Source organism: Phyllobates terribilis, unplaced genomic scaffold (assembly GCF_046119375.1).
Source record: "Phyllobates terribilis strain yellow unplaced genomic scaffold, ASM4611937v1 Scaffold_11__3_contigs__length_659146591, whole genome shotgun sequence".
Taxonomy (NCBI): domain Eukaryota; kingdom Metazoa; phylum Chordata; class Amphibia; order Anura; family Dendrobatidae; genus Phyllobates; species Phyllobates terribilis.
In genome coordinates this window covers 26,658,431-26,674,321 of record NW_027362771.1, presented here as the reverse complement: position 1 = coordinate 26,674,321, position 15,891 = coordinate 26,658,431, and the positions used below count along the sequence as shown (strand labels likewise).

The 15,891-nt window shown below is 45.0% G+C and overlaps 1 protein-coding gene across 8 annotated transcripts in view; it reads right to left on the bottom strand.

Annotated features, from left to right (window-relative positions):
• Window positions 1–12,654, bottom strand: part of HRH2 (histamine receptor H2) — a 360,194-nt gene extending 347,540 nt beyond the window's left edge. For all 8 annotated transcript variants that reach the window (XR_012251165.1, XR_012251167.1, XR_012251168.1 and 5 more), the window contains exon 1: window positions 12,425–12,654. The gene's annotated coding sequence lies outside the window, so the exon portion shown is untranslated. The remainder of the gene's footprint in view (window positions 1–12,424) is intronic.
• Between the last annotated feature and the right edge of the window lie 3,237 nt (window positions 12,655–15,891).

The window sequence follows — 15,891 nt, the reverse complement described above, 5'->3', positions numbered from 1 at the left end:
TAAATATAATGATTAAATTAATAATTTTCTGTAATCTCTTTCACCACAATTTGGAGTGCCGGATTCTTTTTTAATTATATGTATGGAGTGGAATCCAATCTGGGCACCCACAGAAAAGGAGTGCCACGTAGCCTTTTTTGACTACATATTTACCCTTGAGTAATGCAGAAATTCTTTTGTAACCTTGGCCAGATCTGTGCCTTGCCACAATTCTGTCTCTGAGCTCCTTGGGCAGTTCCTTTGAGCTCATGATTCTCATTTGGTCTGACATGCACTGTGAGCAGTGAGGTCTTATATAGACAGGCGTGTGCCTTTCTAAATCAAGTCCTATCAGTTTAATTAAACACAGCTGGACTCCAATGAAGGAGTAGAACCATCTTAAGGAGGATCACAAGGAAATAGACAGCATGTGACTTAAATATGAGTGTCTGTGCAAAGGGTCTGAATACTTATGGCCATGTGATATTTCAGTTTTTCTTTTTTAATAAATTTGCCAAAAATTTGTACATTTCTGTTTTTTTTCAGTCAACATGGGGTGCAGAGTGTACTTTAATGAGAAAAAAATGAACTTTTTAGAATTTACCAAATGGCTGCAATGAAACAAAGAGTGAAAAATTTAAAGAGGTCTGAATACTGTCCGTACCCACTGTATGCAAGTCTAAACCAGGAGTGGGTTATAAATACAGAAGTGGTGACGTGCTTCTATTATACTTTTCCTCTGATTGTTCCACTCCTGGTTTTGGTTTACAAATACTAATGTAAAATAATCAGAGAGTAGTACAGCCATTGAACATAATTACCATTTCACTTGGAGAAGGACTCATGCACACTGATAAAAACAGAATTATCACCTGGAGGAGACGGGCAACAGAAACTCCACTATAAGGTGCAATAGCTTAATTAGGTGTTATGTTCTGATCATAACTAGAGATGAGCGTTGTTCTACTCGAACTGTTCGCCAATCTCAAATTCGAGCTGTTTTGGGCGGTGTTCGAGCCGGTCGGCGAACACGAACAATTTGAGAAAAATTCGGCTGTTCGAGGTTATGTTCGATAACTGTTCGTGCACCAAAATCATAACTGGATTTTTTCTCAGTAATGATGAAAATTAATGTTAATACGCAGTTTGAGTGTACAGCGGGGTGGGGGGAGGGGCAGGGGATGGATCTCTGCAGGAACAATGAAGATCTCCATTTTTTTTTCTCTTTCCCGCATTTGCAGTGGGGAGGTGCAATCTGTCAGCCTATCAGCAGCGCACACACGGAGCGAAGTGCTTTTTTTCACACAAGCAAGGGCATGTGTGATTGGCAGTGTATGTCACATGTCCTTGCCCTATAAGACCAAGCCATTTTCCCCGTCGCCACCATTTTCTCACTGCTGCAGCTGCGTGTTAGACGGCACCGCTGTTGCTGTGTGCGCTATACCTTGTTAATTTCAAGCCAATTTTCGCACAAATATACAGATAGCTTGGGAGTAGGGAATAGTTGTGATTGCAGTCCTTTTAAGGACTAGGTTACAGCATTTCCTACGACTTTTATCAAGCAGGTCTGTGCTCTTAAATAGATAGATTGTGGGAGTAAAGACTAATTGTAATTGGAGTCCTTTTCAGGACTAGGTTACATCAGTTCCTATCAGTTGTTGCCAGGCAGGTCTGTGCCAGTGCTGTGCAAGTTTTTTTCACAGCATTTGGCTGAATCTAGCAAAGCTAATCCTTTTTGGCCTATTGCAGAGTGTGTTAGTCAGTGGAGTAGCCTATCTGTGTTGCAAGATATACCACCTGTGTATAGAATACCAATTTTTTTACTGCACCTAGTGAAGTAAAATCTTTTGGGCATAGCATCATTCTATTAGTCCATCTATACTGACCTCCATCAGGTTGCAAATTAAAAATAATTTTTTTCTGCATCTAGCTCTGAAAAAATATTTGGGCTTCTAGCAGTGTGTGGGACTTGGTCTATTAGTCCATCTATACTGACCTCCATCAGGTTGCAAATTAAAAATAATTTTTTTCTGCATCTAGCTCTGAAAAAATATTTGGGCTTCTAGCAGTGTGTGGGACTTGGTCTATTAGTCCATCTATACTGACCTCCATCAGGTTGCAAATTGAATAAAAAAATTTTCTGCATCTAGCTCTGAAAAAATATTTGGACTTCTAGCGGTGTGTGGGACTTGGTCTATTAGTCCATCTATACTGACCTCCATCAGGTTGCAAATTAAAAATAATTTTTTTCTGCATCTAGCTCTGAAAAAATATTTGGGCTTCTAGCAGTGTGTGGGACTTGGTCTATTAGTCCATCTATACTGACCTCCATCAGGTTGCAAATTAAAAATAATTTTTTTCTTCATTTAGCTCTGAAAAAATATTTGGGCTTCTAGCAGTGTGTGGGACTTGTTCTATTAGTCCTTCTATACTGACCTCCAGCAGGTTGCAAATTGAATATAATTTTTTTCTGCATCTAGCTCTGAAAAAATATTTGGGCTTCTAGTGGTGTGTGGGACTTGGTCTATTAGTCCATCTATACTGACCTCCATCAGGTTGCAAATTAAAAATAATTTTTTTCTGCATCTAGCTCTGAAAAAATATTTGGGCTTCTAGCAGTGTGTGGGACTTGGTCTATTAGTCCATCTATACTGACCTCCATCAGGTTGCAAATTAAAAATAATTTTTTTCTTCATTTATCTCTGAAAAAATATTTGGGCTTCTCGCAGCGTGTGGGACTTGTTCTATTAGTCCATCTATACTGACCTCCATCAGGTTGCAAATTAAAAATAATTTTTTTCTGCATCTAGCTCTGAAAAAATATTTGGGCTTCTAGCAGTGTGTGGGACTTGGTCTATTAGTCCATCTATACTGACCTCCATCAGGTTGCAAATTGAATAAAAAAATTTTCTGCATCTAGCTCTGAAAAAATATTTGGGCTTCTAGCGGTGTGTGGGACTTGGTCTATTAGTCCATCTATACTGACCTCCATCAGGTTGCAAATTAAAAATAATTTTTTTCTGCATCTAACCCAGCCAATAGTTTTGGCCTAATACCACAGTTTGGCCACTCAGCTCTGCTCGGTTACCATCCATTGTTTTTTTGTGCAAACAACTCCAGAGTTGTGAATTAGTTAACCACCAAAATGAGTGGAAAAAGGCCTGCTGCTGGTGGAAAGGGGAATAGGCGTGTTGGGAAGGGGAAAAAAGGTTGTGTCCGTGGGGTAGGTGCAGAAGAAAGACCATCTTCCAGCCAAACTAAAATGTCTACTTCTTTTAGCGGACAATGTGATAAGATCCCTTTCTTACGGCCACGCCAATCGCTACAAATTCCAGATGAGGCACAAAAACAGCAGGTGCTTCAACGGATATCAAGTGCTCCTTTAAGTGGGCTCTCCTCCACATCAACTTCAACATCACAAATACTCCAGTCCTCAAAGGTGTCACCCAAATCGCACTTGCTTCCTCACAGCTCCCAAATCTCCAGCTGCCCGTCTGAGTATGAGGTAGAACAGATGGTTGAGTCTGCAGAGCTGTTTACTCATACTATAGCCTGGGAATCAGAGGTCGACTCCAGCGCTTCTGTGAATCCAGACGAGGAAATGATCTGCACTGATGCCCAGAATCTTTATGAGTCGGATCCAGGACCAGACGCAGAAGGTTCTGACCATAATGTAGACCCTCATTCCCAAACTGTAACTCCTGTTGGTGGAGACAATGAGGAAGACGATGATAAGACTCAAATACCTGATTGGAGCGACAACTTTAGTTTTTTGTCAGGGCAGGAACAGGTTGGCTCTGAGGACGACGGGTGTGATAACGCACAGGGTGATGATGATGAGGTCGGAGATCCCACTTACTGTCAACCCACAGTCAGCCAAGAGATGAGGTCAGCAGAGGAGGTGGAGGAAGATGCTAGTGACGACGAGGTCAGGTTGCGCCTTCCTGGACAGAGACGTAGTACTGGAAGCACGTCAACAACTGCATCCTCAAACACAACTCTGCCTCTCACCACAAGTCGTGGTGGCTCTTCAGGTCGCATGGGTGCTAAGCCTTGCATAGCCTGGGCATTTTTTCAGATCGATAAAGATGACCCAACTCGTGTTATCTGTAACATTTGTCAGCAAAAGCTAAGTAGAGGCCAAAAAATACATAGTTTGAGTACTTCATGCATGAACCGGCACATGGACATGAAGCATAAGTTGCAGTGGGAAGCTCAGTGTGCTACAATGCGGCCTAGCCGGCCGGGCCAACCACCGTCTGCCATATCTTGTGCATCCGCGGCCTCTTCATCCTCTGTGACTGGGGGGACAGCAGTCACACCTGTTTTGGGGCGCAGACCTGCCACCTCTTTACCCGCAACAGCCAGCGTGATTGGCAGGTCATCATTTTCTTTGGAGGTGGTAACACCAGCTGGTCTTGAGCGCTGTCCGACATCGATAGCACCACCTTTGGATCAAGGCAACCTAACATGTCCGCCTGCATCTTCCTCACAGACCGGCAGTTTGCCGGGGACACCCTTATCAACCCCGTCTAAGCACAATAGCCAGCCCTCGGTCCCTCAGATGTGGACAAGTAAAAGACCATTTCCTCCTAGCCATGAAAAAGCTAAGAGGTTGAATTTCACCATCTGCAAGCTCTTGGCTACAGAAATGCTGCCTTTCCGCCTGGTGGACACAGAGGATTTTCGAGACCTTATGTCCGTCGCAGTGCCCCAGTACCAGATGCCCAGTCGGCACTACTTCTCAAAGAAAGGTGTGCCTGCGCTCCACCAGCATGTCGCACACAACATCACCGCTTCTTTGAGAAACTCTGTGTGTGACAGGGTGCATTTCACCACAGACACTTGGACGAGTAGGCATGGACAGGGGCGTTACATGTCGCTGACTGGGCACTGGGTAACTATGGTGACAGCAGGACAAGGGGCTGCTGTCCAAGTCTTGCCGTCCCCACGAGTTGTGCGTCAATCCTCTTTATGTCAAAGTTCTTCCACTGCTTCTGCCTCCTCAACCTCCTCTCGGTCTTCCACCTGCACCCAAAGCCTGTCTGGTCATGCCACAAGCTTTCTAACTGCGCAGAAGGGATCCTGCCCACCTCCTTACTATGCTGGCAGTAGGGCTCAACGTCATCAGGCGGTTTTTACATTGAAATGTCTGGGAAATGTGAGTCACACAGCTGAGGAGTTGTGGTCAGCTCTGGAGAACCAATTTCATGAATGGTTGTCTCCACTGGACCTGAAACCAGGGAAGGCCGTGTGCGACAATGCTGCAAACCTGGGTGCGGCCCTTCGCCGGGGCAATGTCACACACGTGCCTTGTATGGCTCACGTGTTGAACCTGGTTGTCCAGCAATTTTTAGCCCACTATCCCAGACTAGATGGCCTTCTGCAGAGGGCACGGTCGCTGTGTGCTCACTTCCGCCGTTCGCATCCCGCAGCTCAGCGACTTACATCTCTACAGAAGTCGTTGGGCCTGCCACTTCACCGGCTACAATGCGATGTGCCTACCCGGTGGAATTCAACTCTGCACATGTTGCAGCGACTGTGGCAGCACCGACAAGCCCTGGTGCAATACGTTCTGATGTATAGCCTGGGCCAACGAGATTCAGAGGTGGGGCAAATCACGCTGGAGGAGTGGTCTCAGATCAGGGACCTATGCACCCTTCTGCACAGTTTTGAAATGGCGACGAAGATGTTTAGTGCTGACGATGCCATTATCAGCATGACTATTCCGGTGATTTACATGCTGGAGCACATGTTAAACAGAATTCGGAGTCAGGTGGTGGCACAAGAGGAGGTGGAGGAAGTAGAGGAGGAGGAGTTGTATGCGGAAGGGCTAACATCTGCAAGGTCCAGACGGTCGGCAGCACCAAGGCGGCAGGCATGTGAGGGTGGGGGAGATGATTTTACCAGGGCGCATGGTAGCAGCCAAACTAGTGAGGAAGGTGCAGGAGCCCAGGAAGAAGTGGAGGACGAACTGATGGAAGACTCATCAGATGAGGGAGACCTTGATCACATTTCTGTTGTGCGAGGTTGGGGGGAGAGGACAGAGGAAGGAAGCATGATTGTTACCTCGCCACCAACACAACAGGGACTTGGTGCTCCTGGATGCGCAACACACATGAGTGCCTTCTTGCTGCACTACCTGCAACATGACCCTCGAATTGTGAGAATTAGAAATAATCCTGACTACTGGGTTGCCACACTGTTAGATCCCCGGTACAAAAGTAAATTTGCAGAAATTATTCCTGCCATAGAAAGGGATGCACGCATGCAGGAGTATCAGCAGAGACTGTTGCAGAATCTTACATGTGCTTTTCCACAAAATACCAGTGGTGCACGTAGTGAATCTCACAGTTCCAACTTGCCAACCGTGGGACCGTCAAGTGTTCAGCACTCAAACCGTAACAGAACCACAGTATCTGCTGGTAACATCAATTTTGCGGAATCATTTCACCACTTTTTTAGCCCATCCTTTGCAAGGCCACAGGAGACAAGAAGTCTGACACATAGTCAACGCCTAGAGACGATGGTACAGGAGTATCTCCAAGTAAACATTGAAGCCACGACTGTGTCACTGGACCCTTGCTCTTTTTGGGCTTCCAATCTGGATAAATGGCCGGAGCTAGCCACTTACGCCTTGGAGATCTTGTCATGCCCCGCAGCCAGCGTTCTGTCTGAACGTGTGTTCAGCGCTGCTGGTGGTGTGCTGACAGATAAGCGCACGCGGCTCTCCACTGATAATGTAGACAGACTCACGTTCATAAAGATGAACAAATCATGGATCCGAAACGACTTTTCTACCCCTGTGTCATCCTGGGGAGAGTAAAAGCTTGATGATTGGTTAAAATCACCCTACCAACCGTTTTAAGCTTTCAAATTACTAATCATGTTTATCTGTATCTTGACTGGAAAATAATTTGGGCTTTGTAGCAGTGTGCAGCACTGATCCTATTAGGCCATCTATAATAAGCTTCACCAGATTTAAAATTAAAAATAATTTTTAGCTGCATCTAGCCCGGAAAATAATTTTGGGGCTCCGAGATGCGCAAGACACATAAGTGCCTTCTTGCTGCACTACCTGCAGCATGACCCTCATATTGTCAGAATTCGAAGTAATCATGACTACTGGGTTGCCACACTCTTAGATCCCCCAAACTTTTCGATCAACCTTTTCATTTTAATAAAGACCAAAAAAATGGTCATTTTTGAAATTATAAGCATTAGCAGGTTGTTAGAAACTGAAATCAAACAGTTTTCAACTCAAAACTTTATTCTAGGTGATGTTACATTTTCACATAGGACCCCTTGTTCGAAAGCAGCTTCTGAACTCTCTCGTCCATTGAATTTGTCAGGTTTTGGATGGTTTCTGCTTCAATTGTTTTGCATGAGGACAGAATACCCTCCCAGAGCTGTTGCTTAGATGTGAACTGCCTCCCGCCATCATAGACACTCCTTTTAATGATGCTCCAAAGGTTCTGAATGGGGTAGAGGTCAGGGGAGCATGGGGGTCACACCATAAGTTTGTCCCCTTTTATGCCCATATCAGCCAGAGATGCAGATGTTTTATGTGCAGCATGAGATGGTGCATTATCATGCAGAAAAATGATCTTGCTGTGAAATACACGGTTCTTCTTCTTGAACCATGGCAGGAAGTGCTGTTTGAGAAAATCCACATACATTATGGAGTTCATCTTTAGCGCCTTCAGGGATCCTAAAGGGGCCGACAATCTCTCTCCCCATGATTCCAGCCCAAAACATTACTCCACCTCCTCCTTGTTGGCGCTGTAGCCGTGTTTGCGTGGGGTGTCCATCAACCAGCCATCCTCCACTCCATTCATCTGGACCATCGAGCGCTGCACGGCACTCATCCGTGAACAAAACAGTTTTGAAATCAGTCTTCATGTAATGTTTGGCCCACTGGAGCCGTTTCTGCTTGTGTGAAGTGGATAGAGGAGGTCGACAGGATGGCGTATGCACAGCTGCAAACCTCTGAAGGACCCTGCATCTTGTTGTTCGGGGGACGTTGGAGGCACAAGCAGCTTCAAAAACTTGTCTGCTGCTATGACAAGGCTTTTTTGCCGCTGCTCTTTCAACCTGACGTAATTGCCTGTAGGAAAGAGTCCTCAATTTGCCCTTATCAGCACGCACACGTGTGTACTGTGAATCAGCTACATACTTCTTGATTGCCAAGACACTTCATCCTGATCATCGCACAATGTTGATTGTAGTCATGCCTTGACCTAAACACTCCACAATTTGTTGCTTCTCAGCAGCCGACACATCCTTTTTCTTTCCCATTTTGGCAGAAAATGTAGGCTGCTTAATAATGTGAGAGAGCCTTCTTAAGTAGTCTTGCCTTTCATTGGACACACCTGCCAAACTAATTAGCACAGGTGTCTGCAATTGCTTACAGTGATATAAAGAGCCCTGACACACATCACCATCAATGAGTTTAACTGACAAACAAACAAATTCTTCCCTTATCACTCCTAAACACTTTTTGCATAATAATTTGGAACGCGGTGTACATGTGCTTTTCCACAAAACACCAGTGGTTCACGTAGTGAATCTTACAGTTCTAACTTGCCAACCGTGGTCTGTATGGAATTGTTCAATAAAGGGCCCAAAATTAAGATAACATAGATGGGAGAGGTCTCTATGAATAGGAATTCCTAAGTATTTGATACCCTGTGAGGGCCAGGCAAAGGGAAAGTTGGACTGGATGGAATCCTATATGGATTTAGGGAGGGAGACATCGAGGGCCTCAGACTTCGCTGCATTGATTTTAAAATTTTACCATGTAACAAAGTGATCTATTTCAGCCATAACAGCAGGGATGGATATATGTGATTGAGTGATATATACTAGGACATCATCAGCAAATAGAGAGCACTTGTACTCGGTGCCTCCCACCTCAATCCACCTAATATTGGGGTTATGGCGAATTGATGAGAGCAGGTGCTCCGTCACTAGGATGTATAAGAGAGGGGACAGAGGACATCCCTGCCTTGTCCCATTGGTGATTGTGAAAGGTGATGAAAATGTTCTGACGCACCCCCTGGGCCTTGGGACACCCGGAGCCGGACCCTTTTTGGTGGATGCTGGTGGTTGTAGTCTTCGTGGCGGCGATCCGGTTCCGTGGCTCAGGGCGGTCAAACCAGTGGCGGAACTATTTATGTGGTTTTGATGTTTAAATGTCCGACTACGCCACCCGTGGATTGCGGTCAGAGTGAACCGCCGCTACAGGGCAGACCGCTAAGGCTGGTGTTGTGGGTGCAGCAGAGCGTAGCATAACTCCCCACGGGAGGAGTATAGCCTCAGGGCAGTGTATGCGGAGGATGGGGGTGATGGTGCAGGGCAGCAGCAGTAACGACACGGAGTCAGTGATGCAGTTCAGGGCCTTTACTCACAGTTCTTATTATCCAGACCACGTCTGCAGGTAACGGCTGCCCACGTCGTACTGTGCTCACCAGATGAGGGGCTCAGACAACTCCCAGATAACTTTGGAGCGCTTCACAGGACCCCCTTTGTGTGTCCTTTGTCTGGCCTTTCTTACCAACACTTCTGTCCGGCTGCCTCGGGCCTCCTCTTGGTAAACTTGGCGCCAGTTTCCCTGACCCTATGTGGTGCCTTCCTAGCGGGTGGAGCAAGGGGCTGCGCCACATAAAATGTCAGAGCCTCCGGTTTCTAGCTGATGGTCGTTTCCTGCCTCCACTAGTTCGGGGACCGGTCTCCCCCTTTGGCCTGACCCCTCCACGCAGGTGGATTCGGGCGTGCGGTGGCGACTCGCCCGTCCTCACCCCTGGGATCCCTTCATTCCTCGTTCCTGGAGCCTTCTCCGCTCCTCTTCCTTCCTTCTCCCTCTTGCAGGCCTGGGCCTCTGTTACTAGGCCCGCCTCCGGAGCAGAGCTCATGCAGAGCCCCTGCTCCCTGCCACTTCTGCTCAGACTTCTCTGCATTGAACTAAGATGGTGCCCACCTTTTATACTCCCTTCTCAATGCACCCAGGAACTGCTTCCTCCCTGCTCCTGCACTGCAGGGTTCCCCTTCCTCAGTGTTCCCTCCCCCCACTCCAGCCAGGGACAGGGACTGTCGTGCCCATCTCAGGGGCATATTGGTCGCCCTGCCCCATGGCAATGTGGTGTAATGCATGCAGGTGTCGGGTCCTGATCCACACTCCATCCTTATCTGAGAGTGAGATATCACACCTCTGGGTGAGGTGCAATACGTCTGTAGCAACCGAGCCCTCGGTGCTACAGTTCCATTTATCTTCAGCCTAGGTGACGTATTGTGATACAGGGCCGTGATTTTGGCTATAAAAGGGTCCCCTAGACCCCTACCCCAAGCTTTATAAGAGAATCATATATGGCGTGCCAGGAGACTCTATGGAATGCTTTCTCAGCATCCAACGAGAGTATCTACTTACAAATTTTTAACTGCATCTAGCCCAGGAAATACTTTGTGCCTAGTAGCAGTGTCTGCTATTCAGCGGATTATCCCGGCTGTTAAGCAAGCTACACCACCTGTAGTTTGGACACTTAATTTTTTCAAAGGAAATGCTTCGGAACCACGGGATACTCAGTGAAGAGCATCAGGAGGCACCCCAAGGCATAGGGGCTGGGACTGGCAGTAGGATGCCTTGCGGTGGACAGCCGAGCTCGATCCTTATAAAAGCTTTTTAACTGCAGCAGCTTTAGTGGACGCTACTGGAGCTGGAATTACGCGGCTGCTGGCATGAGACTTGCCCTCCAATAGATCCTTGTAAATGGATTTAAAGTGTATTCATTCAAATTAGAGGGACAATTTAAATTAAAAAGCTTAGAGCTGCCTCCACCACAGGGGGGCTCTCTCGACCCACCAGCGGACAGGCACCAGTATTGGGAGAGGGGGGCTGGCCGTCAGGGTTCACCGCGGCTCTGGCACAAACCCGGCGACACGGAGGTGGCACGGGCAGGAGCGGACTGGCCGTCTCGGCTTCTCACTTTTTGGATTTTAGAAGGGCATGACATGCCTATATCTGTGTCCCCCCCTCCTTTTACTCCTCCACCTCTTTTCTTTTCGCATGACTATATGTACTTGTCACTTTTCCATGTGTTAGTTGTGTCTTCTGAGCAGTTTGTCAGCTTTTGGACACCTTTGAAGGTGTTTCCTATGTGTTTCTATGTGTTTTTGTTTGCCTGCCATTGGTTTTAACGGTGTTCGAAGGTGTTCGACGAACAGTTCGACGAACAGTTCGGCGAACACACGGGTGTTCGACGAACCGAACCGAACTCGAACACTACGGGGGTGGCTCAACACTAATCATAACCCCCTAAGACAAGTGGGACAATTTAGGGAGAAAGGGAGATGTTTCCCACTTCTCCCTATCCATATCTTCAAACGTTACTTTATGTAGAGCTCTTTTCTCTACATTTTTCTCTATATGGAGATTAATCACTAAGAAACTAAACTTTAACTTCTTTATGTAATTTCTATTTATTCTAGATTATTTAAGGAACATTTTCATTATTTTATGACAGATGGAAATTCTATCAGCCGACATGTCTGTTACTGATATGGGAAATTATATCTCAAGTGTAGAATTCCCCCTTTCCTTATTGGAAAGCCATAAACAAACATACTTGAGGCAGTCACGAATCCTGTTATGTACTGAGCATATTAGATGTTCTTGGTGTGAGAAATCTATAAGGAAAAATACTCTTGATCGCCCCACAGGTGGCATCGCTGGCACAGTGCAACATCTGAATGACATCTAATAATAAAACCACATTAAGGCATTGGAAGTTTGAAAACGTCACTGTACCATAATGATTAGCCTGTTTGCTCGACTAAACTGTTGTCAGTGTCACAATCCATTAAACACAATTGAACAAACATTACAGTCACTTTTACACTTCTGTTTAATGGAATGAAATAGATAGGATACAGAATGTACCATAACTGGGAAGGTAGGTGCTTTTTTTTTGCTGGCTCAGAGTATGACTGATATCATTCAGTCCTTGAAAAAGAAAAACAGGTCACAAAGTCCTTTAACGCCAAAAGCTCTCCATAAAGACCCAAAATTGATTATTTATATAAAAGTCAACTTGAACGATCCCTATTTAGGAGTCTATGAACTGAAAAGAAAGATTTTTTTTCATTTACAATTAATAAATAACATTTTAATGCCAAATCTAAGAAATTATGAGAAACGTATTAGTAAGCTATCAAACATATTTTTAATGGAATCTACAGGTTGATATTCAGCAGGGTATGATGACACAAGTTAAGTGTTCCAGTTTAATAGTATGTAACAGAACAGCTTTTTGGAAGGTATTTATTGAAAACAGTAATAAAATGTTTCTGTAATATTCTTCAAATAAACTCTTTTGTAACAGCTGATAGAAATATCATGTAATGGAATCAAATGTGAGGAATGAAGAACAGAGAAAGGGAAAGTTCCTACCTTCATTGTGAGGATACTGAGGGCAGACAGCTTGCAAATTGCTTTAGGAAATGTTCCAGCTATAGAAATTTCCTATTCATATCCGGTGAATCTCCTTGAAAAGAATGGCACATCCATACGAAAGACTTGTCACTTCGCCCACAAGGAGTGCACGGTTTTGGTACTGCTCGCTGCAGCTCCTGCTCCTACAGACATACAAGCACTGCTCTGAATATAGAGTGACTCAAACAGGCAGAAGAGAGAGATGGGAGGGATTTTTATGCTCTGTAATCTCACTGGCAAATTCTATTATTCAGCAATGGTAACCCTCCACACAAGTGCATTGCAGAAGTAGGTCTCTTTATCTAGTCAACCATTGCCCAACCATTTATGGTATTGTAAATTAGCAAAATTAAGATTTGGGGGTCACAGATAACAAGCTAAATAAAACCTGCTTATGAAAGAAATAATTACAGAACTGATTGGAAGTTAATCAACAGCTAAGGCTTAGCTCACACGTCCATTTGTCTATTCCGCTTGTCTGTTCTGTTTTGGGAATGGAATTTAAGCCCAAAATGAAACAGTTTGCTAACTGATGTAAAAGAAAACAGAGAGACCCCTATTTATTATTATGGGGTAAATCTGGTTTATATTTAGTTTGAGTTTTTTAGAATGGAAGATAAAGTTCTTAATGTTGGGCTTTTTCATCCTTTTTAAAAATTATTGAAACACCTACATTAGTGTAGAGCGAATTTGTTCGGCGAATGTTCGAAAGTTTCAAATTTGGCACGAATATGGCACATTCGGAATCGTGATCGCAAAGGTGAGCAAATTTTCTTTAAATCGGAAAAGTTTGACGAATTTGCGCAGGACCACGAATATAGGGCAACCACGGCGTTTTGAACAGTTTTGGTAGCACAGTGCAAGTGTATGATGAGCGGTGACATGTGCCAGGTGAGTGCGGGGGCTGTGGAGAGCTTAGAACAGGTCAGATCAGCGGTGCACTGTTTTTTTTTTCTGTGGGCGGTAACTTTAACTGAGGAAAGTGCGGCCAGCCAATCATAGCGCAAGAAGCATCTACTCTGTCCAGACATAAGGGCTTCTGCAATTGGCTGCAGAAATCATATGTCCTCTCAATACAAAAAGCAGCCATGTTCCCTCAGCGCCATTATATCCATGTCACTACTGGATACTGACGCAGCTCAGTGATCTCCTGTGTAATGAGAGATATTAGCTAGATAGATGGGCGCTTGTGTGGTAGTCAGATGGTGTAGATAATTCCTGGCCTGTGTACCTCTGCAACCGCTGGTGCAGCACATTTTTGGTGTTCTTGTGCAAATACTGAGATTCTGACAGAAACAGAGGGCCCATGCCATACAATAGTGCTGTACAAAGCTGGTAAAGAGCTCCATGTCTCAGTATACCTTGAATCTTTTTTGCACTTGCTAATGTGATCAAGCAAGCGCAGTGCACCTTTTCATTTAGTGGGGTTGAAATTGTGCTCTGCACAGTCTGCAGAGCTACTTATTGCAGAGCACAAAATCTGTTTTTTTTTCTGTTGCTACTGTGATATTGAAAGCTGTGTGCACTAATGTTTTTTTTAGTGTCGAATACTATTTTAGTGGAGTTGAACTTCAGGTGGTTTCAGAGTAAAAAAAATACATCTTTTCTCTTGCTATGCCCTGTCCAAAAAATATTTTTTCCTGTGCCAAAAGTCATACAGTGCTTATAAGCCAGCTACTACGTCAGTGGTGGTCAAATTCAGCTTGTACACTCAGTCAAACCTATATATATTTTTGGTTGGCAGGCAAAGTCCACCAAAGGTTTTTTACTGTGGCAAAGTTGATCCAGTCTGCTAAAAGGCAGATCCTGTTTTAGTGGCGTTGAACTTGTCCTGGTTTCACAGTAAAAAAACCAAAACTTCTCTTACTAGGCCCAATCCAAAAAATATTTTTTTCTGTGCCAAAAGTCATACAGTGCTATAAACCAGCTACTACGTGTCAGTGGCGGTCAAATTCAGCTTGTACGCACAGTCAAACCTATATATATTTTTGGTTGGCAGGCAGAGTCCACCAAAGGTTTTTTACTGTGTCAAAAATGATCCACTCAGCTAAAAAGCAGATCCTATTTTAGTGGTGTTGAACTTGTCCTGGTTTCACAGTAAATACAAAAACAAATTCTCTTACTAGGCCCAGTCCAAAAAATATGTTTTCCTGTGCCAAAAGTCATACAGTGCAATAAGCCAGCTACTACGTCAGTGGGGGTCAAAGTCAGCTGGACGCAGAGCTTATGCAGAGTAACTCAAAAATATTTTTTTCTATTAGTAAAGTAATATAGCTGGCTAGATCTGAGTTATATTTTGGAGCATATACTCTATGTCATACTGGCCTCATCCACATTCAAAAAAAAAACTTTCTTCTGTTCCTAAAGTAATACAGCAGGGGCATCTCAGTTTGAAATTGCTCGGAGAATATCTCGTAGGTTTTATCGGCCTCATGCACACTAACAAATTTATTTTGTCTGTTAGTAACGTTATACGGCATATCTTACCTTGTCATTTAGTGTCGCTGAAATTCAGGTGTGTGCTGAGCTATTGCACAGGAAAAAAACATATTTTTCTTTAGTTAATTGCGTGGTCCTACCACTGTATCTGACCAACATGAGTGAGAAAAAGAGAGGGCGTGGTGGAAGGGGGAATAGGCTCTGTGTTCAAAGTGTACATGGGGTATGTGGTAATGTTAGTGAAAGAACTAGTGAACCAACACAAACAGGTCCTATCCAAAGACAACTGACAACTTATGTTAGTGGAAGATCAGGTGTTACAGTGGATGGCAATCTCTGCTTTCAGTGCCCTCTCCTCTTCGTCCTCCACCTCAACATCTTACGCAGTACAGTCCACAGAGGTGGCACCCCAATTACCCATGCTTCCCCCCACGTCACAACTGGCCAACTGTCTGTAGCGAACCACAGATGGGCGAGTCTGTAGAACTCTTCACCCATTCTACACCATGGGCATCACAAGTGTACTCCAAACAGTCACAGAGTCAAGGGGAGGAAAGCATCTACACCGATGCCCAAAATTTTTTTAGCTTGGATTCGGGGCAGGACGAAGTAGGGTCCAAGCAGGTTCCTGACCCTCATCACCAAACGTTAACCGCAGGGGAGGGAGGTGATCCCGATGAGACTCAGATACCTGAGGCTCATGCGGACTGTACTGTGCTGTCAGGGCAATAAGAGGAAAGGGGTCACTCTGAGGGCGAGGAATGGGATAACACATTGGATGATGACAAAGGTTGAAAATCCTACTTCGTGTGAACCCAGAGTCATGCAGCCGAGTAGCTCATCTGAGGAGGTGGAGGAGGAAGACAAGGAGGTTACATTTCGCCCTACGGCGCAGACATGGAGTGATGCAAGCATGAAGAGCACTGCATCCTTAGTCACAACTGTGGCTGTGGCCAGCAGCGGTCACGGGTCTGCAGCTCGCAGGG